Source organism: Bufo gargarizans, chromosome 3 (genome assembly GCF_014858855.1).
Source record: "Bufo gargarizans isolate SCDJY-AF-19 chromosome 3, ASM1485885v1, whole genome shotgun sequence".
NCBI lineage: Eukaryota > Metazoa > Chordata > Amphibia > Anura > Bufonidae > Bufo > Bufo gargarizans.
In genome coordinates, this window is record NC_058082.1 from 187,888,152 (window position 1) to 187,914,455 (window position 26,304).

General features: G+C 40.5%; 1 protein-coding gene across 1 annotated transcript in view; it reads right to left on the minus strand.

Annotated features, from left to right (window-relative positions):
- The window catches only part of ABCC4 (ATP binding cassette subfamily C member 4), a 318,763-nt gene that overhangs the window by 160,034 nt on the left and 132,425 nt on the right, over nucleotides 1-26,304 (minus strand). The gene's annotated exons all lie outside the window — the stretch shown is intronic.

The window sequence follows — 26,304 nt, forward strand, 5'->3', positions numbered from 1 at the left end:
ACTGTCATGAAGTACAATATGTGACGAGAAAATCTCAGAATGGCATGGATAAGTAAAAGTGTTTAAAAGTTATTGACAAAGTGACACTGGTCAAATTTGCAAAAATGGCCTGGTCCTTAAGGTGAAAATGAGCCCATACTTAAGGGTTAAGGAATAACGTCACCAAAAACCATTCTTTAGCTTTGCAGTTTTTTTGCTGTAGAATTCAGATACATTTTCTTGTATTTTTAAAAGACATTTTCTTGTATTCCTGTACTTTTAAAAAATTTTTCTACAACCCCAATTCCAAAAAAGTTGGACGCTGTGTAGACTGTAAATAAAATGTATATAAAAATAGAATGAAATTATTTGCAAGTCTCATAGACCCATATTGTATTCATAGATCATAGCACATATCAGATATTGAAAGTGAGACATTTTACAATTTCAGAAAAAAATAACTCCTTTAGCATTTTATGGCACCAATCTGTGAAACACTGTCTGAAAATTGTGGAATAATTTCTGAAGAATGTTCCCCAAAATAAAATTCCAAAGACTTTGAATATCCCACCATTCACAGCACATATCAAAAGATTCAGAGAATGTGGAGAAATTCGTGTGAGCAAGGTTGATGGTCAATATTAGATGCTCGTTATCTATGGGCACTCAGGTGGCACTGCATTAAAAAATAGGCACGATTCTGTACTGAAATATCGCTGCATGGGCTCAGGAACAGTTACTGAAGTCATTGCTTGCTGTGCAATCCAAAAATGCAAGTTAAAGCTGTAACATGCAAAGAAAAAGCCTTATGGCAACACAATTCAGAAATGCTGCCGTCATCTCTGGGATAAAGCTCATTTAAAATAGACTTAGGCAAAGTGGAAAACCGTTCTGTGGTCAGAAATAGTAAATAGTGGTAAATAGAGGTTTTAGAACATATACTTCCATCCAAACAACATCTCTCTAAAGGGAAGGTCTTGCACATATAAAAAAAAAACTATGATAAACCACATAGTACAACTATCACAACAGCATGAGTTCACTAAAAGAGAGTCTGGGGCTGGACTGGCCTGCCTGCGGTCCAGACCTTTCAACAATAGAAAATATTTTGCTCATCATGAAACAAAAAATCCAGCAAAGAAGACGCAAGGCTGTTGAGCAGCTAAAATCCTATATCAGACAAGAATGGGACAACATTCCTCTCCTAAAATGCCAGCAATAGCCACTTCCCAGATGTTTACAGACTGTTAAAAGAAGAGGGGTGCTACACAGTGACAAACATGGCCATTCCACAACTTTGAGATGCGTTGCTGCCATCAACTTCTAAATAAAATAAAAAATCCTAAAAAAAAAAAAAATAGTAAAATGTCTCACTTTCAAAATCTGATGTGTTCTATGTTCTACTGTGAATAAAATATAGGTCTATAAGATTTGCAGATCATTGAATTTTACTTACAATTTACACCATTTTTTTTGAATTTTATTACTATTTCAGTTTAAGTAGTAATGTCATGATAAAATTTACAGATCAGCTTAAAAAGCCCATCTGCTGTTTCCAGCTATATACATGTACTAAAATCTTGTTTTTCCTTCACCAAAACATAATTATTCTATTATATGACCATTTGTATAATCTAAGACTTCAATTTGTTGAATTGATGGGCTCTTTCCTACAAACTAAAGACATACTGGCCAATACTAGGAGTAAGTTATATGACTAAGCTGACTTAAAGCTGAAGAATGGTTTCATTTCAAGTACATGTCTCACGTACAAAAAAAAAAAAAAAACTTTACTAGAATTAGATAAGTTTAATAAAAATCAAGTGGCGGATCATAATATTTCTTCAGGGTAGTAGAATTGCTAATTGAATGCGACAAAACTTAGGGATGGAGCTTAAACCTTCAGAATGTAATTTACAGTTGTACCTATCAGAAATGTACTGGGATTAAAAAGGATACCCGCGGGGAGGAGAAGATTCGTTTTAAAAGAAAAACCGAGATGTGATTAGGCCTTTAGAGCATTTAAGCTATATTCAAATGAACATTAGCTTCTGAATAAAATTGCATTCCAGATATTCTTCATCTTCTGATAAGCAGAAGATCAAAAGCAATGTTAACAATTCCAACTCCCCTAGTGCAAAGACAAACAACTTGCACGGGTGAAATGAGCAGTTAGCAGAGTCTCCTCCAAAGACTCTGCTTAATATTGTACAATTCATTAAGTGAAAATATGCATGAAAGTGACCATCATTTTATAATGTAAAATAACAGAACCAAATATCCTATATAATTGGTTCCGAATCACACAAAACTTTATGGCTTACTTAACTATGGTACTTAAAAGATATCTGCAGAAAAAAATAATAATAATTTCAACTTGCATTTCCTGTGATCTGAAAACAATGAACATACTTAGAGTATGTGTCATATACACTATCAATGAAATGCAAAGCGGGAATCTTTACTGATATGAAACTACAAGCCCTACCAAGTCACTGAGGTTTTTAGTTTATATGGCATGTGGTCAAATATCCAGAATTGGTTAAGCAATTTATGTAAATGTACAGTATAAAGTGTGTACAGATCAACTGCAGTGCCATTCTCTCTATTAAAAGAATCTGGACATTGTAGCAGGGGTAGCCAGTTTGCTTCCTGTAGTAGTCCCTGTTCAGAGTCTGCTGGCCCAAGCAAGTCAACAAATGTTAGAGCGTGGCATCAAGAGAACAGGCAACAGTGTGGTCAGTAGGCAAGTCGAGATCAGGACAAGCAGAGTTCAGGCAATACAGTAATCAAGAATGGCAATATGCATAAAGTCTGTCTGCAAATCCACCACCTACTTGACATCACTATGTATGGGAGAAATAGAGGATTTTTTGGCTAAATATTCTTTACTGAACAAACTACTGATATTGGATGGTTCAGTAGTGCAATAAATAACACTGTTCCTATTATACCTACCCCTTGTGGGCAGAACCTTCCATCCTTATGCTTATATTGTAACACTGTCGTTTGTCATTGCGCAGTAGTGAAACGGTCACTTCATAAATAAATTAGGATTATGCATCATCTATGGCAGTGGTCCTCAACTCCAGTCCTCACAACCCTCCAGCATGTCATGTTTACAGGATTTCCTCAGTATTGAGCAGGTAATATCGCTATTGTCAATACATGAGGACTTACCAGGTATTCATTCTGTGGGATATTAAAGAACTATGACCAGCTAGGGGTTCTGGAGGACTGGAGTTGAGAAACACTGATATAGGCAGTGCAGTCTTCTATTGCATATTAACTACAGGCATGAGTATGTATTTGAGATTTGCAGTCAATGAGGCAGATAGTCTAACGTGCCTAAATATTGTCAGAACATGCACCAAAACTTGCTTCATTTCTGTCCTATAAATATCGTATCACGGTTAAGACCTACTTATGGGCTTAAAAGAATAACCCACTGTGCCTACCTCAACTAGGGGGAATGGCTTAGTAGAAAAAGGCACTGGCTTTAAATGTGACATCATGCTCTAACATTTGAAAAATGTTGGCACAAAGTGGTCAACCACTTTTTTAAAGTGTCTAGTCATGCACCAAATTTATCAGCCACTGTGATAAATTTGGCACATCTAAGTTTACTTTGTCTACATGTTACACAGGATTAGTAAATCTGCTGTGGTGTGGGCTCCGGTTCCTGATTTATCATAAATATTAAATTATAGTTCCAGGATTATTATATTTCACAAAGCTCAAGAACCCCAGGTAGATTTCACAATCCTATGCAATATTCTATCATAAGGCATACACAACAGAAGTGTGTATCCCACAACATTAAATAACTTAATCAGAATACACACTGTTCTAAGATTTCTCCGTAAGTAATTAAATAACCACTGAATGGCAATTAATCACTGTTAAATACAAGACCTGTGAAAGACATGCTATGTATACATCTAAGACTATTTAATGCTCAAATACTTTTCACTATCTAAGTTAAACAAATGATTCATTAAACCTCCCTTGCTACACAATGGTGAGGCTAAATCTGAAGTGAATAACGAGAAAATCTTTTGTTCCTTTAATAAAAGACATCAAACCAGTGTATTATTCTTTCCATGCTCATGCTGAAAAATACTTTAATTGCGTGAACTGAAATGTGTTCAGGTGCTCACCATCCAGTTTTTCTCTCGCAGGTGTTCTCAGTCATTTGCAGCCAATTTGTTAAAACCTTTTGATCCGGGTATGAAAATACCTGACACTGTACCACACCTGTGCTTTCTATACCTAACACAGTCGAGGTTTACTTTGCACTGTAGTCCCAAGCATGCTGAGCTTGTGATATGCTTATTTTCTATTGTGGTTGGTTCCAGTGTACACAGCTATAATATGGGCGATTTCTACTTCCTGTTCCATCCACACAGGAAATGTGGCGGTTCAGCCAAACACTGGCTACAAGGCTACAAGGCTGACCAACTTCAGTCAGTGATTATACTTCCATGTTTAGAGGTTGACCGAGAAAGCATCAGTATAGGAACGATGTGGGTAAGTGTGGTATCATTTCATAAAAAATAATGGCTTCACCTACCTGAAAAAAAAAGCTGTAAAAACATGGCCACTAATCTTCTCACTTCCACCTAATTTGCAATCCACTGCTTGTTGTCAGACAAGATCCCCAACATCCAAAAATTCAAGAGTAACCTGAAAACCCACCTTTTCAGGAAAGCCTATCACTTGCAATAGCATGATGCCACCACAGTCACATGAGAACCCTATACCCTCTCACCGACAATTTTCTCCCCTTCCCTTGTAGATTGTAAGCTCTTGTGGGCAGGGTCCTCTGCCCTTCCGTACCAGTCTGTTAATAGTTTATTGTATTGTTATATTTGTGTAACCCAGTCTCGAAGTACAGCACCATGGAATGAATGGAGCTTTCAAATAATAATCCATCTCTAGTAACAGACACAGAGGACGGCATAGAGGAAGTGATCGCTAGTGTGTCACAGCTACTGTAGCGGAGATCCTGAGCCTGATAGAACTGCTTCTACACTGCTTCTGAAGATAGCAGCTTTTCTGTAAGTATGATCTCTCCCTCCTTATTGGTTTCGTGAGCTATGGAGACCAAAAGAAAAATTGTGGGACGTAAGTGAAATCACAGCAGTACAGTGCTGGCAGATCCCACAGTAGGGAGATGCCCTTTGCTTCTGAAAAAAATGCATCTAGCTGTGCAGCTGCAAAAGGGAATAATATGATTGCTAAAGACTTGAGAGGCCCAAAAAGACCTTTTCCTTCACAGTTATATACAAAGAAGCACAGCCATTATGCAAACTTTTTTTAAACCTCATGCACACTTTAAAAGCAGACCTGTCACTAGATCATAAATTTAAAACGACCACAGCATGATTAAACACGATCTGCCTCATCTCACAAGACCATCAACGTGTCTGCAGTATGCTGCAGCAGTCATCTGCAGAGAGATCAAAGAGTTAGCTGGAGAATGAAGAAAAGCCAGCAGGGACAGCAAAGCAGTGGAACCTGAAGAAAAGTGCCAGTAGAAGAGCACATGCAGCACTGAATTACCAGTAAGAGGAAATTCTCCATTGCAACAAACATGTGTGGCTGAAGGCTCAGCCTGCATTGATGTCATGCAGCCATTACTGGGCACAGTCAGAGCTAGAAACAATGTATGCGACTCGAATAAGCAAATTAGCGGCTCACCTGAGGGACCCCTATGGACTAGGTGCGCTCCTCTAGAATCACCCAGATCCAGAAGACAAAAATAGAAAATCGTATTTGAGGGGAACTCAAGTATCTGGGAGCTCTGGACAACAAAATATATCAAAAGTCAATATTTAATGTACACCAATATGGGTGTCCAAGACAAATAAAATGTAATATAAAATACAGCGTAATAGAAGCTAATGACACAAAATAGCACAAAAAGCGACAGATATGAATGAAGTCTGCTACGGAGCTTCTGCTCCTACTGCTCACTGTATCACCAGAACTGAGAGTGAATGGCAGCGCAGACCGCACTGTCCACCATTCCTATCTAATTACTATGTATAAATATATCAATGGTCAGTACAGAGATCTATCCCATCATCGATTTATCCCCAGGACTGTGACAGTGACGAGGGGACATCCTCTGTGTCTGGAGGAAAGAAGGTTTGTACACAAACATAGAAGAGGATTCTTTACGGTAAGAGCAGTGAGACTATGGAACTCTCTGCCTGAGGAGGTGGTGATGGGGAGTACAATAAAGGAATTCAAGAGGGGCCTGGATGTATTTCTGGAGTGTAATAATATTACAGGCTATAGCTACTAGAGAGGGGTCGTTGATCCAGGAAGTTATTCCGATTGCCTGATTGGAGTCGGGAAGGAATTTTTTATTCCCCTAAAGTGAGGAAAATTGGCTTCTACCTCACAGGTTTTTTTTTGCCTTCCTCTGGATCAACTTGCAGGATGACAGGCTGAACTGGATGGACAAATGTCTTTTTTCGGCCTTATGTACTATGTATCTCTGTACCCAATCACAAATCCAGATTACAGGCAGGCACCTGGAAAACCACATGCACCGAGGAGCATTAACCCTGACGAAGCCACATCGCGGTGAAACATTTCAGGAGGGGGAGCGTTAGGTGCGCGTTTTTAGGCAGGCTTAGGGTCTAGTCCAAAATCAATCACAGTGTGACCAATACAATAGTAGGTAGATTGCCGAGATGAATGAGTGTGGACGTAGTTCCTACCTAGAAGTGTGCATGTGGTTTTCCAGGTGCCTGCCTGTAATCTGGATTGGTGATAGGGTACAGAGATAGGAATAGTGGACAGTGCGGCCTGCGCTGCCATTCACTCCCACTCAGTACTGGTGTAGTGATACAGTGAGCAGTAGGAGCAGAAGCTCCACCTAATAGTATTTAAAAAGAGGGGCACGTGTGACGGGTAGAGCCTAATGAGAGGACTTTCTTACGTACGAAATATCATACCATACTCCTTTTTGTAAGCAACTGGATACCACACGGGATAACAATATTCCCAGTACAACAATATATGATATGTATTGACACATCTACTCATCCTTGGCGGAAGCACTATAGGAGCGATTTTCAAATATCGCTCCATAATTCACATTGGTGTACTGTAATTGAATTTCTCCTGCAAAAAGCCTGATAGTTTTAATTGCATTAGTATAGGATTGTGGTTTTAATAATAAATAAAGCAATTTTTTTTAAAAAAAAGTATAATTAGGACCCCTACAGAGAATTTCAGGCCATTGACCGACCTTTGTTTTTCGTTGATATATCCCAAGGGTCTAAACCAGGGCCCACATATAAACGCTGTTTTCTCCATGTTGCGATTTAAGAGGCAAGAGAAGAAGAATGAAGATAGACAACAGACTCTAAATTCGACAAAATTACATAAATTATGTTAACTTATGGCTAATGGATTGAAGGTATAAAAATTTTCAAAATTGATCCAGTACTTAACTACAACACAGGTGAAAGTCAGGAAAATACCATCTAAAGTCATCAAGATAATTATTAAAATTGCTCAAATAGCAAAAATATATGTTATTTCTATCGTTCGATAATAAATTTCACCAAGATAATACCAAGACCATTGATGGTAGAACTACCAGGGGTAGAAGTGCTTGTGTTGCCCCATCCACAATAGCCTGAAGACAAGGTCAGCTCATCTAGTTCTAGTTACTCATTTCTGTCACAGATACAAAGGAGGAAGAGTCAAAGGCGGTCATAAGGGTCATTATCACCATCATAACTTAACAGTAGACTTGGTAAACTAACTAACTGATTTGGAAGCCTGAAAGCAAATACAGATGGGTAAATAGGTCTTGGCTAAACAAACAGATCACACTGAAAAGATAGTCACTGTAAATATAATAAACATTTAACACAAAAGCTCATCTAAATATAAGCAGCACGTGATTTAGTCAAATAACCCAAACACTAGCATTAAGTCTCTAGAGAAAGTAAAAAGGGACAAAAAAGGGACAAAAAAAAGGGACAAAAATGTTACATTAAAAAACCCTAGGAAAAACTTTAAAATGCAAACTAAATACAACAGAGGCATTTCACTGTATACTTCTATACATAGTTGTATACAAATCTATTATTATTCCAGTATGTTCTAAATGTGCTTCATGAGAATGTTTAGGATGTGTCCCGGTTAATATCCCAGGGCTTTGAATGCTCACCCTTTCTGGAGGGCAACACAGTGACAAGCAATGAAGCAAATAAAACTGAACGCAAATTGTTGAGCAGTGAAAATATAGCCACAAAGGCATATTGTAGTTCATCTGACCCAAAATCATGTGCCACAGCCTCTGGGATTTACCTTCACATTAGGTAAATTGTCTTGCGCATCTTACAACTCACATTTCTTGGAAGATACTCTTGAGCTCAGGAGGATGCAGTTACAGTCATCCTTTATGCAGGCCTGGACTAATGCCATGTCATTTTTATTTGAACAATACACCGCTAACAAACTGATTGAACTCTAGAATCTACCTTTGTCTGCCATTTTCAAATTAATTACCTAAAAAGAGACACCAGAAAATACACTTTGTTTAGCTAACAGAAATTTTAGTAAGGTGGTTATTAAAGTTTGCTTTGTTCAACAAAGAAACCGAGCAGGGTATATCAAGAATATATTAAAGAATTACATATATTGTAAGTGTCCATATACGTGAGTACTTAACCTGGAGTGGACCCTTTTAAAATTCGCTTTTATTCATTTTATTTTAAAAAGCATAAGTATAGACACCCATTGATAACTGGATATGCAAAGCAAATAATAGGACAAGATGTTGTCCAGCTACCACCGTGAATTGGTGCAAAAAACAAAAGATAATTTAGACAGATGTGCAAAAAATTCCCATGGCATTAATGACCTTTTAGGCTTGGGGTCGGGTAGAAGGTAGGGCACCTCTGCCCAGGGCACATAGATGTGGGTATTCGGGATAGTTCTTTCCCTGTACCCGCCCTAAGATAATCCTCTGCCCAGGGATGAACCCTAATAGTGGGATCACCCTGTCCCCGTGCCTACCCTGTCTGGCCCTGTACAGCGGGAATTTGTTACAAATGATGTCCGAGAATTTTTTATATATATATTTTTTGCATTACACACTGGGAGCGCTCTGACATCGCTACTAGCCGGAAATGACGTCTGCGGTTCAGCAGACAGGAAGCAATACTTGCGTTCCAACAGACCGGAAGTGGAGGGTGCGTTCCAAGATGCCGGAAGTAGTGGAGCGTGCGTTCCACCTACCGGATATGCGGCTCCGAACAGAGAGAGCGCCTTTTGATTATCCCCTTATAAGCAGCATGAGCACAGGGATGCCTCACTGCCCCATCGGAGACGGCAGGCGGCAGTCTAAGTAACAGGGGGACGTCTACATGTAAGTGACCACGAATCAGGAATCTATATGAATATGAACCCCCTTTTTTATATGGCGATAATATTGACAGCAGGTTCATGTATAATGTTTTATTCTTAGGTGACTTTTCCTCGACTGGGGAATCCACAGCTCCTCCATAATGGACTGCCCTATCATGGCATCAAGCAGGACACAGTAACTATATATAATTATCTACTTCATTTTGCATGATGTTAACTACTAATTCTTATCCTATAACCGACCCCCTGACGAACCTAAAGTGGGGAAACGCGTCGGGGTAAAAATATATATATAAAAAATTCTCGGACATCATTTGTAACAAATTCCCACTGTACAGGGCTGTACAGGGCCAGGCAGGGTAGGCACGGGGACAGGGTGATCCCACCATTAGGGTTCATCCCTGGGCAGAGGATTATCTTAGGGCGGGTACAGGGAAAGAACTATCCCGAATACCCACATCTATGTGCCCTGGGCAGAGGTGCCCTACCTTCTACCCGACCCCAAGCCTAAAAGGTCATTAATGCCATGGGAATTTTTTGCACATCTGTCTAAATTATCTTTAGTTTTTTGCACCAATTCACGGTGGTAGCTGGACAACATCTTGTCCTATTATTTGCTTTGGATATCCAGTTATCAATGGGTGTCTATACTTATGCTTTTTAAAATAAAATGAATAAAAGCGAATTTTAAAAGGGTCCACTCCAGGTTAAGTATATCAAGAATACTTATAACTACTGGGAAGTTCGCTTAGATCGTATTCATTTTTTATTTTTTTATTTTTTTCAAATTTACCTCAATTTTCAGTTTTCTCTTAATCCCCCATGCTTGAATCCTACTTTGTTGTTTGTCATGCGTCTCCCACCATGCCTTAAGTGAGATATATCCTAGCCAATGATAAGAGGCGGATTGGCCATAGACCTTACAGGAAAATTTCCCAGTGGGGCAATGCCCAGGAGGCCGTCTAAGCCCTCCTCTCTGCCGCAGGCTGGGTACATCAGTAATTAACGCTATAATAATCAGGTACCTGGCCAGTGACCGCACATGCCCTCCTGAATTCAAATGCTGTGGCCTGAATCTCACCTACTGTCTGCCATATGTTAAAGGAGACATTCTTACTTTTGTCCAGAGGCTGACATTCTATTCAGATCTTTTACTTCGCACACCTGAGAGATTGCAACAATTTTAGGCAGGCAAAGATCAGGAACAAATTTGCACTGTTGATGGCATATCTAAGAATCTGCTAGACTAGATCAGAGGTGGACATACTGCAACATATATACAATTTGTGCAGTTTAACATGGGTCCAATAGGTAAAAGGGAGCACTGATCCCTTTAAATCAGCTTCCTAACATCCATTTAAAAGTACATAGAGACTGCTAAATGTATACATAGACTGTTGAATCGTTAAAGAGACTTAAAGTGGTTGTCCACTTGTTTTATACTGATGACCTATCTTCATCAATATCTGATTAATGGGGTTCTGAAGGCCCACAAATCCGCTGATGTTAGGGAATAACAGCTCCAGAAGTAAATGTCGGACTTGCACACCTGCATCTATAGTGTAATGGATGGCGCTGGTTATTGAATGGGAACAGCAATACAGTAACCAGCTCCTTCCACTACACAGCTGGGTAGTTAGCACCTACTTCCTAATAGCTCATTGGCAGGAGTGTAGGGTTTCAGATACCAGTCAATCAGATAATGATGGCCTATCTTGTAAATTGGCTATCAATATAAAAGGAGTTGACAACCCCTTTTAAAAGGGTTGACCTATTCTCTAGATAGGTCATCAGTATCTGATCGGTGGGGGTCTCAAGGCACCTGCACTTCTGTGAACGCCCTTGTCTTCTTGTAACTTAACAAGCACAACGCTGTGCATTGTATAGCAGATGTGCTTTATAGTGCACTCAGCCCCATTCACTTGAATGAGGCCGAGCTGCTTCTAGGCCACATGAACATATTGTCACTCGGCCTAGGAAAAGCTGATCAGTGGGGCTCCTGGGTGTCGGACCGTTCAGATACTGATGACCTATCCAGCGGAAAATCTCAGAAAACCCCTTTAAGGGGGTGATCTGTGTTGAGCTCCTAAAAGCAAGAGGCCCATATTCTGTCCTTGCATGGGGCCTTCTGCTATCCGTATCTACTATCTACTAAACAATTTATATAACTTTTAGGCCTCATGCACACAACCGTTCCGTTATTTGCGGTCCGCAAACCGCGGATCCACAACAAACGGAAGCCACCCGTGTGCCTTTCGCAATTTGCAGAACGGACGGCCCATTGTAGAAATGCCTATTCTTGTCCGCAAAACGAACAATAGGACATGTTCTATTTTTTGGGCGGGGCTACAGAACTTTTGCGGCCCCCATTGAAGTGAATGGGTCCGCATCCGAGCCGCAAGAACTGCGGCTTGGATGCGGACCAAAACAACGGTCGTGTGCATGAGGCCTTAGGCGAAGGGTGGCCATAGATGGAAAGACCTGGCCTTATTTTGCCAGCATTCAAATTATTCTATAGGCATACAATGAAAAATAACGAAGACGATGGGACCCACTATTCAGATTTCTATCATGGAGCTGGTCGTCTTAGTGCTACAGATGTAATGATTATCGTAAACAGATGCACTCTTCAATCAGGGTGCTTTTATTCCATATATGACCACCTTAACATGATCATCTTTTTATTATATTTATAAAAAAAAAATAAAAAAAAAAAAAAAAAAAAAAAAGACTCTTGTATTCCACTGTCCTGCCTTAATGTGCTGCATCACTTTATTAAGGTGGGTTTCCTGTATAAATTACAACTCTGAACATTTTCGGCTACATGGCTTTCATCAGAAATACTAGATGGGCCGCACCGGGGTTCTGTAGAGGCATTTGCTCTACTCATTTTAGCGCCATACACTCATACCGGGCCTTAGAGCCCTAACCTCCATTATAGAACCCCGATGTGGCCCATCCAGTATTTCTGATGAAGGCCGTGTGGCCGAAAACATTCAGAGTTGTAATTATACTGGAAACCCCACCTTGGGGTACTTTCATACTTGCAGCAGAGGATTCCGGCAGGCAGTTCCGTCACCGGAAGTGCCTGACGGACCCGTCAAAACATATGCAAACTGATGGCATTTGTCAGACTGATCAGGATTCTGATCCGTATGAAAAAATGAATTGAAATGCCTTCTCTCCAGTGTCATCTGGAAAAACTGATCCGCCATTTTTTTTTTTTTTGCGGTCCCAGCATGCGCAGACCGCAGAAACGGATCCGTTTTGCCAGAACACTCGGCATTAATGCATTTCAATGGGAAAAAATGTCGTTTTTGGAATTTTGGACTGAGATAAAACTGCAGCATGTTGCGATATTATCTCCGTCCTGAAAAGTCAAAAAGACTGAACTAAAGACATCCTGAACGGATTTCTCTCCATTCAGAATGCATGGGGATATGCCTGATCAGTTATTTTCCGGTATAGAGCCCCTAGGATGGAACTCAGTGCCGAAAAAGAATAACGCTAGTGTGAAAGTACCCTTAATAAATTGATACAGCACGCTAAGTAACACAGTGGAATACAGGAGTCTTATTTATTGAATTTGGCTTAGTAACCATCTCCCGATGTCCATGAAATCCTGAATTGGTGTGCCGTCTAATCTTTATTGAATCTTTTTATTATAGTTTTCATGACAAATTCTAGTTTCTCCTCCTCGATATAAGTTTCTATTTACACTATTTTCAGAGCATTTTCTGTATCCTCGACTACATGCAAACGTTAGCCAACACATCTACATGTGACTACACCGATTGTAAAAAAATAAATATACAGAGCATTTGCTCAAATTCTGTAAGACTTGGAGTTAGCAAGATTTTGTTGTGAACTTTATACAGTTTTACTTTATCTTGTAAACCCTCCTCTCGCTTTTTGTTTGCTTTAAGAAGTACTGGAATCGCTGTACACTGGAATTGATAACTGAAGTAAAGCGTAGAGTGGAGAACATTGTCCAAGTCCTAACAAGGTCTTCCCCCTAGTGTCTGTCCTGGTTTCTGCAAGTGGACACCATCAATAATGCAATATTAGTATAAATGATAAATGCAACACATTTTGAGGGGAGGAAAAGAAAAGGAAAGCTGGGCTTTATAACAATCCATACTTTTCCTCCATAAAATCATCTTTTTCCCCACTGATCTTTTTAAAACTTAAATTTTGAGAATTAAATATAAACTGTACCCACATTTACACATATATTATATGACAGAATTAAAATGTGGAATGAAAATATGTATATGCAATATAAAATATGTAATATGAAAAAAGCAACAACCACAAAACAAAAAAAAAACTCAGAATAAACGGAAGCTGCCACCAAGGCTATGCATCACAATAGAACACTACAGTCTGTTCTTGACAAGCCAATATCTATATTGCAGACCGTGAATACAGCAGCCTGGCTGTGAGCATGGAGAAACTTCTGTATATGGAATTGCCGGTCTGTAAGGTCGCCAGTGACTACAATATGCCAGCACAACAATTATATACTTTCACAAAGTCAGACAAATGTTCTTTGGACGACTGTAGAATAAATTAGAATTTACACAATCTACTGCTGGAAGTCATGAGATTGTGATAGCGGTGAATTGTAATCTGACATTTCTTGTTGAGAAGCAGCCGTGGAGGATTTCACATTAGCATGATGCAAAATAATCTTCGTACGACACATCTGAGATTCGGCATCACTATGCAAAATGAAATGTAAACTATAATGACAGAAAGCCTCCTGGGGATAAGATCTAAATGAAGGTGCTGGTTATTTCAGAAGAGGAGACATCTCAAGTAGCTTAGTTAAATCGGACAAAACAAATCCGTGTTATAGGGCAGTGCTAATTGCTCGTTTTTATGTGGCTTTGGTCTTCTGAATGATTAGTGTGTTTTAATATAAGCACTCCGTAATATAAGGAGCTACAATCCACGGGATATAAAGCCCTTGTACGAATACAGTGTCATCACCCTTCCTTTCGAGGACCTCAAAATAAACACGCCAATCGTTGTGAGAATATATATTCGGCAATGGCAGCTGGAATGTTTGCGAGCTCCTGACATGGGAGAATTTAATACCAAGTATAAATCCCATTGAGGTGCGATGAATCATCAGGGAGGTTTAAATTAGATTAACAGCTCGGAAGGAGCACAATACAGAAGGCGATTGCCTATGAGGAAATTATTTATTGCCCCTAGTGGCAGATGCTTGAACTTTAAGAGATTTTAGACTAAGCTCTTTATCTAAGCCCTCATGACAGGAACCCAATATGAGCAAAATGATTTCCCTAAAAGAACCCAACTTGAAGACATGCAAACACAGGTGCCTTCTCCAAACTTACGGGCATAACATGGACTTGTCAACTGGTATCACAATTAAGATCCAGACAATTCCACACTTACTTTTGTATTAGAGGTCTCTATGGGGTGCACCCCTACTTTGAATCCCTAAAGGGAACCTGTCACACCATGAATTAATAATGAACTAGAACTTAGGTTTTTAATCTGTGTGTATATATTACACACACACACACATATACACACCCTGGGGTGTTTATACTAGATCTCCACGACGTACTTACTGTTCTTGCACTGCACTTTTAATAGATACAGCATAGCTTTGAGGATACTTTGACATAATTTGGGAGGGGCGGTAGAAGGCAAGTAGAGAACACAAATGAACTAAATAAACAGCCCCAAAAAAAGATAAGGAGCAGAAAACAACTTAATGAGGACTTAGGGTAAAGCTCATTTTACTGCTGCTGTCCTCATATAAAGCGATCGGTCCTAATGCGAAGTGTCCAAATTCCATTACTGCCAAAAACTTAAAACTTGCCTTAATATGTAATTTAGATTAATATATTTTTTTTTTACTGACACAATCAGCATTCTATGAGACACGCGTGCCTTTAAAACATTCCGATGAAAAGAAATCTGTTGTGTTTTCCTGGGGCCAGGCTGCATCATACTGCTCACTCTCCAGGTTCACTCCCAGTGCTACACATCTGGATTTCTAGGCATTTTCAGTACTGACCAACTCTTCTAATCTGATTGTAACAACGCATAATCATTGTTATCACCGTTTGGGCTTTTTGTATTGTTGGCGATAAATGACATGGAATCAAACTTCACAAGACGAGGAAACCGCAAACCTGGAGCAGACGAGGCTCACAGTTATAGTATAGCATGCGGGTAATGTCAGTACTACTGCTCAGAAGAAATCCAACACAGTACTGCAGAAACCAGCGGGATTACAAAGGAGAAATAAATATATATATATATATATTTTACACACATATATTATATAGTACACACACACAAATATATTACTTTTTACAGCTATCCCCATTATTTTAATTGTTTGATTTATAGGAAAAAACAACATTTTGTAAAATATTTTTCACTTTATTTCCTCTACCAATATATTGTGCGCCTCAAATAAAGGTATCAATTATGGGATCACGGTGAAATTGTGAAGAAAATGTAATGTAATGATGATTTGTTAAAACTACAAGAAAAAAAAAATATTTGGATCTTCTGTAGAACCTCAGGCTAAAGGACAGACAGTGTGCTCCCCGGGTGTAGATTATTCAGTAGGGGCATCATACATACTTACATCAGTACTGTTCTCAAAGTACGTATTAAACATTGCAGAGGGGAAGTCTCTCAATCTAAGCCTATTAATATGGACATTAAACTAGTTACACATATAGTAAAAGGTTTTCAATGCATCATATGGCGCTGCGGGTTTGGTCCTATGTAAAGATGAATTTACATTCTGTAATTAGCGTTTCTTGTAACTAAGGTAAATGACTTGACGTTCATACAGAAGAATATCCCAGGCATCCGTCACACATCACAATATCCCAGGTATGCATAGACGCTCAGCTTACCGCTCATTACATGTAATGAAATGTCTTAATGAAAGAAATGCTTTTAATATTCGGTGCAGACAACTTAACATCTGCACACGATCCGTATGAAGATACTCCGCTCTGATATTGTTGTAGTCATAATGAGTAGTTTTCATTCATTGTTCCACGTATATTTTTGCACACCAGAGTGAAAAGGAGAAATAAATCTCTCCTGCTCATAACCATTTACAATCTACCATAGCTTCTTGAGGAGCAAAATGTGACTGCATATTAGAAAGGAATCACTGGCACATTTAAGGGGTTAATAGTATATACATGAGGATCTCGATCTCAACGAATAATGATAGCAAAAATTAAATAAAGAAAACTATAAATACACAAAAGGTTCATCTCAGCACTGGCCTGCCGCCAAGGTTTCATGTCAGTTTGCCTGTATTTTCTCTCACTTCTGTAAAGTTAGCTGTACACAAAACGGAGATCAGAGTGAGAATGTCAAATCCTATAGAAATCACTGCCTCAAATTGTCAAAAAAGAAAAATCTGAACCATTTCATTCAATCAGCATCTGAGCTGCACAGCGTTTCCGTCTGCATCCCTGTGATCAAAAAGGAAATAGTCCCTTTTTTCCCCCCTAAGATAAGAACATTTTTCCCCGTTTTGTAAAATACAGAGGTCAGACCAATGTCCATATGTATCTGATTATATCAACGCCCGGCCAGAGCGATGCACAAAAGTCCTTTTCGACGACAAGAAAAATTAAACCACGGGAACACTTCCACACTTAAAAGATCATCAATTTCCCTAATCTGGCTAAAGTCTATGCTGAATGTGACAAAGTGACACAAATGTAAGAGATGTATTAGGTTATCCTAGCAGATAATGCAGTTAAACAGAACAATCTAACACCGTGTTGACTCTACTGAAGCAGTGTGAATACAATGGGTTATCTACTGTTGGGCCACTGGAAAGCTATTGAAATGTAACAAGGGCTTTTATGATTCTATGAGGTACAAATGAACAACTCCCACTAAAATATCATTTAATATCACACCCTGATAAGGACTGGAATACACAGAACCGCTTATGTAGGAAAACATTATGGTGTTTGTCAAACATGCTAAGTCATACAGCCTTCCTTTGACACACCTACCCGAGTTATTAGCTGTTCCATTCAAACACCCAAAAATAATATTTAGGGTGTCATTATGCGGCTGCACCGAATAAAGGAGACTGATGCAACCTTTTGTCTTGGAATACTTCAGTCACTTGCAATTATAATATAAGCCGGCTCAGGTCAGAGAGAATGTGTGTGGTTTCAAAACCGCAGGGTTTGGTGCCAAAGTTTTCAGCTAGGGAATGCACAGGGTATGCTCTATAATAACGGATGTTTCTGGAAGCTTTATAGTAGCTTAGTTTAGTTAAAAATTAAGAAACAAATTTAAAAAAAATATATATAAAATAAAATACATATTGTACCCCGTTTTATTACTGTAGTTCCTGATGCCCGGCCAAAAAAAAATAAGATAAAAATCTTTTATTCTTGCCCATATATTAATAAAATCACACTGTAAGCTCCAAGTAACCATCATAGATAAATAGTATATAAGATGCTAATAGTTTGGCATTGGACGATGAGAATACTACTAAATAGTAGTAAATGTCATATAAATATTTTAAAAGCAAACTACAAAGGGAAAATGGCCCAAAGTAGCTTAACGTCATTAAAGACGTTAAGTGTGTCAGACGTATTAATGACATGAGCCGAAACTTAATGCAGGGCCATTTCTCTATAATTACACTCAGCCAAAACAACTACAGCTTCTATAAACCAACCAGTCGCTGGCACAACCACCTCGCTCCCTGAACGCAAAAACTCAAAACTATTTGAATTAAGTTTGTTTCTCGGAGTTGGTGTGTATTATCACTCAGTCATGAAAGGGAAGGAAAAAAAAACACGGCAGATGGACTGGTGCGCTTTATTGCCAGATGCTTATGTCAAGTTAACTGAACTATGCTGCCCTCTTGTGTACATAACGCAGCAAAACAAGGGAGAACAAGAAATGCAAAATGCTAGATTTGTCAATCTAATCAGAAAAAATACATAGTTTTAATATCCGTTTTTAAGCATTCCTTAAAGGTTTACTTATAGAGAATTGCTTAAATAGTAATCCACAAATACCACTCTATCAGAATTGCTCCCAGGTTTTACAGGCCAACTGCAGGGAATCTGAACTTTTCCAGCTCTCCAACTCACAATAATTGTAAGGCTTTTGTGCTTCATACAGACGACATTAATAACATTATATTAGGCAACTGCTATTTTTAGCAATCTCTCAAAACGGAGTATGTCAGCACTGACCTAACTAATCGCAGCGGCCTGAAGGAGACGCAGACATTTTTCACATAAGTCCATCTCCTTTGGTGCATGAGCTACATTGCTGTTCATCCTCTTCTCTTTACTGCACTTCTAGCGCATGCCCAGTATGGCTGATGCCCATAGTGGGCAAGGTGACAGCACATCATTGTCACGGTCTCTCCTGTGACAGGGGTCAAAAGATCTACGAGACTGGCTGCACATGATGTGATCTGACAGCCTTTCTAGTTTCACTTGCTTCTGTGTTGTTGCTGGGTACGACACACCCCTGGTCATTCCAACTCCTCTATTTAGTCTGGCCTCACCCATTATGCTATGCGGTTGATAGCTCTTTTTGGATGTTGGAAGTGCTGGTGTTTGTTCTCCTCTGAGTTCCTGCTCTTCCGCATACTTCGGAGTTAAGTCTCTTTCCTTTATGTCTGTCATGGAGCAGTGTGGTAAATACACTCCACACTGAACACAGAAGGGAAGGGAAAAGGGATTAGGCCTGGGACCTAGGGAAAGGCAAATGGTCACACCTAGTGAGTCCCTAAGCCGATCCCTGACTGCTATCAGTATGAACAGACCTCGATGGTAGGAATGTTCATATGCAGGAACCTAAGCCTAATCTCACCCCAACAGGGCCCTGCAGATAGTGTCAGGACACGGATGGCCTATTCCTTCCCAGATGAAGGAATAGGAGACCTCCTAAAGCCTAATATCAGCAGGTAGGGGAAAACAACAAACAGCAAAGAAGATAAGCTTAACTTCCAAAAGTATGCAAACAAGCAGGAACTCAGAGAGAACCAACACCAGGACTTCCACAAACAAGGAGCTATCAACTGCATAGCATGATGGGTGAGGCCAGACTAAATAGAGGAGAATGAATTACCACTTAAGCTACACCTGAGACAAGAGATGTGGTTATCCCTAGCAACAACACAGAAAAGTGAAGCCAAAGGGGCTGTCAATCACATGCAGCCAGTCTCCTTGATCTTCTAGTCCCCGTCACAGGTGGGACCGTGACAATTTTTTGTTTGTCGTTTTGCCCTAACTTTTGGCATTAGTCCTGAGGGAGTCTCCTGTTCCTTCAGCTGTTAAGGAACAGGTCATCTCTTATCCTGACACTATTTCCAGGGCACTTTAGGGTCAGATAGGGCCCTAGGTGCCAGTGTATGAACATTCCTACCATCAAGGTTTGTTCATACTGATAGTAGTCAGGGCTCGGTTTAGGGATTCACTAGGTGGTGACCTTTTCCCCCTTCCCTTAGTTTCCAGGCCTAGTACCTTTTCCCTTCCCTCTTGTGGTCGGTGTGGAGTTATCTACCCACACCGTGCCGTGACAATCATGGGCCAAGTAGCACTCCTTAGTCTTCTGGCCAGGTGACGACTAAGGAGGTGGCAACACAGAGAAAGAAGGTGAAGAGAGGCCTGAAGATGGGAGGAGCTAGGCACCATCAGCTCTGAGGACCACCCCTAGGCACATTCAACTTCATTTACATATTTGAATATCTTTCTAGAGCAATGCTGAGCACAGGAATTAACCAGGCTGACAAATATAAAGCTTCATGTTACTAGGCTATGCCTCCAGTCTATATAACGAGCACAAAAAAAATCCAAATTTACACCACTGAACAAGCAATTAAGGTTTACATACACCTTCAATGGCTTTCAGAAGAACACAGGTATTTCTTCTAACCTCCAATCCACATGGACTTTCAGTTGTGGAAACTGTGCACATGTTCTCAATAGAGAGGAGTAAGGGGCTGCCAGACTTCACCAGCCGTGAGAGCAGTGTCCCATGAGAACAAAGGATTGGGCATGTTGAAAACTATGTACACCCTCCTTCTCTAACCACCCACCCCCCACCTAAAAATATATATATAAAATCTTCCATCAGAGGACAGTCATGACACCTGCACACACATTATATGGCATGCTGGTAGTGCAGGTTTGACACACATTCACCCCATGTGTAGGGCCATGTTTAGGCTCATCTCCAGGCAGTACCAACTTTTGTTACCTAAAAACAAAGTATCGGCATAGCCAAAGCTAGGAGCCATCTATTTATTAAAGGTGTTATCCAATGTAAAGCATACATCAGCTATCCACAGGATAGGTCATTACATTGGCATAAACCCAAAATGTGGTCTGGTGATTACACCAAAGGCTCTCCTTTACGGTTATATAAATCAGAGATAGTCTGTAAAGGCAGATTTACAAAAAAAAATTGAAATGCTATACAGGCAAACACAGTTCTGAGAATACAGGACCAGTAATATCAAACAGGGTCTGCCCAATCATTCCATAAGCAGACACAAACCTGGGTCTTGTGGTACTTAAGGGAGTTTCTTAAAGAACTACTGTAAATGCAATTCTCTAAAAAGCAAGACTTTAGGCTAGAACTTGCGAGTTCTATCTTGTGTCACATTATACATCACTCATTTCCATGGGTACAAAGACCCTGCAATCCAGCAGTGGTGGTTCTGCTTGTACAATATAGGAAAAAGAGCCACTCTATGCATGCTGCTGTGGTCCTGGTCACCAAAGTTGGCACTTTTTCCTATATTGTACAAGCACAGCTACCACTGCTGATGGATTGCAGGGTGGTTGTACAATGAGATGGAAAAATTAATCAATCCAGAAAAGGAAGCAATACAGACAACAACAACACATTAGTAAGTGACTTGTATTAACTTTCTCTAAATGACAAATACCACTTACTGAAGGGTTGATTCCGCTGACAGATGCTCTTTATGTTCCTGACAAAGTGGGGAGGATTTATTAATACTGTTCCAAAATTAGACTGCATAAGTGTGCAGGTTTGAAAAAAAATAAAAAATAAAAATACACGTCTTTGTACTGCTTTCTATGTGTTTCCACACCAAATCTGCATCAAAAAGTGCATGTGTACACGTGTTACCCTAGAACTACATGATGCAAGCAGAAACTGCACCAAACACCATGGCCCTGATTCATCATCACTTCACTCCAGAATTTTGGCACCAAAAAGTCACTAAATAGGGCTTTTGCGACTTTTACACTCGCTTGTGCATAATTTATGCAATTGCGCCAAATTTTGCGACTTTTTGGATGTGTACATAACTTACTCCAGTTTTATATTATGGATGGGAAAGTGGGCGTGGTAAACTATGTTAATGAGTTTCACTCCAGATTTATCATTGAGACTTTTTAAAAAGTCGCAAATAAGTCGCAATCTCACTCCAGGAGCAGGGTAGAGTAGGAAAATTGGAGTAGCTTCTCTAGACAGAAGTGTTAGGTTTAAGGACAAGCCAAATTTATCAAACAACATGCAACATTTGATAAATGTGGGACTTCAAATATTCTCCTAATGATAAATCTCCCCCTCCCCCCGTATTTTCTGCCCTATAAGATGCACCTGTCCATAGGACGCACCTAGGTTTTAAAGGAGGACAATAAGAAAAAAATATTTTTCATTAGACCTCAGATCAGACCGGCAATCAGACTCCCAATGTTAATCAGACCTCAGATCACAGTCCTAATCAGACCCCCAATGTTAATAAGACCCCCAATCAGACCTCAGCTCAGACCTCAATGTGAATGACCCCCAATCAGACCCCAATGTGAATGACCCCCATTCAAACCTCAGATCAGACACCCATCCTGCAGAGCAAATATAATAAAAGCAATATAAAAATCAACTTGCCTCTCCTGCTCCGAATGCCACTCCTAGGATCCAGCTCACTTCTTCCTGCTGTGACCCGACGTGCAGAGCGTGACGTCACAGAGTGTCCTCATGTTATGCGCTGTCACAGCACAGCCCACGGCAGGGGACGAGGAAGAGTACAAAGCCCGGGGAACACTGCATTCCCTAACCTCTGGTACTAATGAGCACTTCCATAGTAGGAGCGCTCATTTGTATTGGCCCCCATAAGACGCGGGGGGGGGGGGGGGCATCTTATTGGACAAAAAATACTGTTATATTGCATTGCTGCACATTGTGTGATTAAAGGGGTTCTCTGGGCATGATTTAAAATGCCTGCCCGCAACCTTTCCTAGTATGTTAGAAGGACTGGTTGCCTCACTTGCAGAGCTGCCTAGGGGAGTGAGGGGGCAGGACCTCACTAGACTGCTCTACAATAGATCGTGATAATGCAATCCTGCCTATGATATGCCATCATGGCCGAGCAGCCCGACAGGAAAACTCACCAATATGTTGTATATAGAAGTGCAAGAGTGTAGTTTATAGTGAGGCCCCACTTCCTCAAGGCAGCTCTGCAAGTGGAGACAACCAGTCCTGCTTATACTGTAGGACAGGTTGGTGGTGGCCATTTTAAAACATTCCTGGAGAACCTCTTTAGGCCGAGTTCACATCAGCGTTCAGCCTTTCCGTTCTCCTGCTCAGTTATAGGAGCAGGAGAACGGAAAGGACGGATTGGGCACATAACTGAGGCAAACGCAGCCTACGGAACCCATAGACTATAATGGGGTCCGTTAGGTTTACGCTCAGAAGATGATTTTGGAGAGGAGACGAAAGTACTGCATGCAGGACTCTGGGGTCCGTAGGCTGCGTTCGCCTCAGTTAATGTGCCCAATCCGTCCTTTCCGTTCTCCTGCTCCTATAACGGAGCAGGAGAACGGAAAGGCTGAACACTGGTGTGAACGAAGCCTAAATAACACTGCCTAGGGAGGCACAAAAAGTGTCTGAAACACAGTAAATTTGCCGCATGTATTCAGTTTTTTTGTGCACGATGTCACGGAATTGAGCTGTATTTTGCATTTGTCATAAGTCTTCCCCAGCATGTGTTGTCTTGTTAGAAAAATGACCAATCCAAAATAAAGTCTTCAATAATTACTCTTAATGATCCTGTGATGCAAACTGCTCAAGACAAGTAGTGTCTCGGACTAAATAAAATGTCTATTCTTAGACTGTTCTACCCTAAAGGCATTCAGGTGATCAGAGGAAAAATTACAAAGTCAAGTATGCTGAGCAAAGAGAGAAATGACAGGTCAGGGGTGGGAAAACTATTTTTTGACATTCAGTTCTGTTGACACTTCACAACACAAAAGGCAGCACGTAGAACAAACAATCCCAATAAAGTTATAGTTACATGTTACACTCCTAGCAACAAAGACTTCCAAACAAAGAAGACGGAAAATGAGATCAATAATGTGCCACTCTTCAAAAAGCTCCAGAGAACAAAGGTCAAAGGTAAACAGAGAAAATGTACAAAACAATTCATTTCCTGAAAAATACATTGTAGCTCACCCATGTCTTCCCTCCTCCTAATCACAGTCACATAGGACATCTGTCTGGAAGCCCTGCCCCATCTGCTAAAGCCACCCAGTTGTCCACTAGCCAAAATGGTATAAACAAGCAGGAGATTATTCTATGCTCTTGTCCAGGATTTCTAGATTATGAGGCAGATTTACTAAAATGGTAGATTAATACGCCAGTCAAAAGCCTATTGGTGTACAATGTGCCAAATTCATAAACATACCAACGCGACATTGGTTATCCAGGGAACACAAGCCAAAATGTATGCCAGTTATGGGCTGGTGTAGATTTCAAGTATAACCGAATTACACCCATTTGTTCCAGTATCATGAAGAAAATAGTCCAGACCAACAAACAGTAGAGGCAAGATTATCTCTTGTTTACTTTTATCATTCATGTCTAGGTTTAGTGCTTCCTTAAAGAAGAACTCCAATCCCCTAAAGTAGAATTCTATTTTTGTTTTTCTTATTTATTATGAAAAACAGTATTTATCATGAGAGGCATAAGGATGAAAAAGAATAAAATCCTGGTGCTGTCCTCTCCCGCAAAAGTGCACATGGATGTCAGTCTTCAGGCCGCCGATTCCACTCAAGAGACCAGGCAATCAGCTGACAATAGATGTCAGAAAGGTCTGTGCAGGCGGTTTAAATTCTTTAATGTGGCTCCCCTTTGAGGTAACTTGCCTTCTATTTATTTTCCTCTGTACTGCTTTTCAGCTCAGCTCCTTTGGATTGAGCTGTGATCTTTGACTACAGTTCAGCTACAGAGTATACAAGGAGTCGGAACTCCTTCTCCTATCAACAATGGTTGCTGCTCTCTCCCTTCAGAGAGGCTTCATCTAACTAGAAAATCTATGAAGGCAAAGCTAATTTGTATTATAGAACCAACAACAGAGGCGAATGTAAAGGCCATAAATATAATGAGGTAAATGATCCTTAGGAAGGGATCACCCAGGAGAGCGGCTTTAACTCCCACTGCATTACAGGGGCTCAGTTAAGATGAAGCTAACATATACACACACACATACTATATAATTGTGGGGGGATTATCTTATTAAGCAATGCCTCTCACGGGTCCTCCTTGATATTATAACCCATTACTTAGTTAATACGGTTATACACTCTGATCCAAAGTATTTTCACCTGGGGGCAGGCCCACCAGATATGCAGTAGGTCACCTACAGATTGACAGAGTTGGGAGAGTAGCATGGGCTATTCTGGATGGAACTAAATACCAGCGGAATGCTACTTTACACAACTTCTCTAACATTAATGTATTTTGGGCACTTATCTGTAGAATCCAAAATGTATTTCCACTGGTGACCAGTTAAAGGGGTTGTCTGGGTTCAGAGCTGAACCTGGACATCCCTCCATTTTCACCCAGGCAGCCCCCCCTGACTTGACCATAGGAGCAGTTTATGCTCCAATGCGCTCCTTTGCCCTGCACTAAATCGCGCAGGGCAAAGGCATTTATTGGAGTTCCGGTGACGTACCGGGCTCTCCATGGGGCTGCCAGGAAGCCCAGTGACGTCAACAGCACTGATGGGCGGGCTGTAGCTCTGGCCTAGCCAGTAAAACAGCTAGGGCAGCGCTAAATCACGCCCATCAGAGCCGGTGATATCACCAAACACACTGCCGGGCGGAAGCTTCCGCCTGGCAGTGCGTGATTGTAAACAAAAAAAACCTTGCCCTGCGCGATATAGCGCACGGCAAAGGAGAGCATCGGAGCATGAACTGCTCCAATGCTCAAGTCAGGGGGGCTGCCGGGGTGAAAATAAGGGTATGTCCGGGTTCAGCTCTGAACCCAGACAACCCCTTTAAGGCAGAGCCCAAGTCAGATTCCCACTTTGAGATGTAGGACAGTTGGGTTCTATAGGAAGCATGTACTAGGGTGGTGTAACGTTCCACAATGAGCCCTCTAGCATGTGGATGATGCAGACAGTATGCTTAAAAAAAAAAAAAGTAAAAGAGGGGTCGTAAGATTTTTTTTTTAATGGAATTCAATAAAAAAATTTACTTTGAGATAATGAAAGGTTTCTGTGGACGGTAGCCAAATGATCCTGGGGAATCCTGTCCTGGGGGAAATAAGTGTTTTTCTTTTGGGGTGGTAAAAGAGGCAAGAAAGTTGCCAAGCTGAATATTTAACAGAATCCCAAATTTTGAGAGATTGCTTAAGGATGGGATTAGTAATCGTGGATCGAGAGCCGGGTGGAGTTCATAGTACGGAGTGAATGACCAGGGGATTAGTCTCAAACGCTTAAAGGGAAAACCAAATCTCTGATAGAGTGAAGTAGGGCTAATTGAGCTGCTTGGTAACATTTGTGATAATTCAGTACTCCGAGACCTCCACAGGTCACATTTTAACCACCCTTACACACATCTTTGGTTGTTTTTTATATAATTCTTTACTGAC